The sequence below is a fragment of the Monopterus albus genome, unplaced genomic scaffold, assembly GCF_001952655.1.
Source record: "Monopterus albus unplaced genomic scaffold, M_albus_1.0 scaffold169.1, whole genome shotgun sequence".
NCBI lineage: Eukaryota > Metazoa > Chordata > Actinopteri > Synbranchiformes > Synbranchidae > Monopterus > Monopterus albus.
In genome coordinates, this window is record NW_018128049.1 from 93,501 (window position 1) to 95,421 (window position 1,921).

The following is a 1,921-nucleotide window of genomic DNA, read 5'->3' on the forward strand; positions in this document are numbered from 1 at the left end:
ACCACCACCCCGGTCTGCCAGTCCAGAGGCACTGTCCCCGACCGCCATGCGACATTGCAGAGGCGTGTCAACCAAGACAGCCCAACAACATCCAGAGACTTAAGGTACTCAGAGACACCTAGGTGAAATGTGAAATAGTAATTTTGTGACTGGTACTGTCTGTGTCAGTAGGTGTATTTTGTCCATTTCTATTAACAGTTACAAGTTGTGCTCGATAAAGTGGCAATGTATTTGCATATACGTCATACATTTTTATATATAATATAATTTGAAAAAAAATTACATGCCTTAAAGTGAATGTATGAAATGAATGTTTTCTTTCCTAATCTTGCCTTTTAATCATGCTAGCAATATGATGAGCACTGAAAAACTGTGTCATATATTGGATTGACACAAATTGAGAAATTTACCTGCAAGACTAAATTCAATAATGTTATTATTAATTGTAATATCTTTTCATCTAGTGGCATCATCAGGACAGAATTTCAGTTTGTGCATTACTTCGGTTTATGATCAAATACAGAGAGGTGACAAATTAAAAGAAAAATCTGAATGCTTGACCCCTACACTGAAGAGATCCTGTAGCTCTGTTATGGTATTGGGGGCATTCTGCTGGCATGATTTGGGTCCACTTGTCCCTTTTAGAGGGAGGAGTCACTGCAAATCACCTTTATTCTATGATGAAATATTTCTATCCTGATGGGGGAGGTCTCTTCCAGGATGACAGACATCCACAGGACATGAGGGGTCACTGAATGGTCACTGATTATATGAACATTGAGTATTAAAATGATGTGAATCATATCCTCTGACCTTCACAGCCACCACATCTCAACCCAGCTGAACACCTATGAGACATTTTGGACCAACCTGTTAGCTAGCATCTCCACCACCATCATCAAAACACTGCATTAATCTTTTGGAAGAATGGTCCTCATCCTCCAGTAGAGTTCAGAGACTTGGAGAGTCAATGCCAAGGTGCACAAAAGCTCTTCTAGTGGCAGCTAATGACACTCTCATCAGATAAAGCTGCACTTAGTGCTAATTAGTAATGAGAACATGGTAAACAGTCTACCTGCTAGACATCAGCAGTTTCTTGTATGCCAATATGCATTTAGCCCAAAACACCACTGTGCTGAGCCCATCCTCTCACAGCTGCTACGTGTAGTATGGCTGTGGACTTTGTGTGGATTTTGCTCTTTCTCTTTGAGATTTAAGTGATTGTTGACTGCTAGGTAAATTAAAAATATTATAAAATGTAACAAAAACAAAGCAAAAGAACAACAACAAGACTGTTATATTGGTTGAGCCTGGGTTTTTTTTTGCCATCATATATTTTGGTATGACCTACTATTGACCAGAATGGTGTGGATTTCATTCTTCATAGTTTCCCAGTGATGATTCCTAATGCTGTTAATTTCTAGTCACAATTTCCCCAATGACCCAACACTCTGATCCATAATAGGCATGTTCATCAAAACAGAATTCCCTGTTTTCCATTAAACATGCTGTGCTATAGTAGATATGGTTCAAAGATGTGCCACTGTCACATCAGTGGACTGGACAATGCTTTTTTCTGTTCTGGCCACCATACATACCTGGGTTGGTGATGTGAAGATAAATATTTTTATACAGTAAGGATTGTCATAATTTTACATGTGGTAAATATTTAAACAAATATCTGTTTTACATGGACCTGTTGTCATAAAACAGCTTTGTTATTAGATTTTTAAAAAATTTGTGTCAAATCTCAAAATTGTCCTATGGTGTGACTGTCTCAAGCATGGTTCAGTAAATTATAAAGTTTATAAATTAAAAAGAAAAGCATACAAATGTTGATAAGCACCTGAGGCATAAATTTAGTGCTTTAGTAAATAGCAATCATTGTTTTCAACTATATTTAGTTGAAAGAATACAGTAA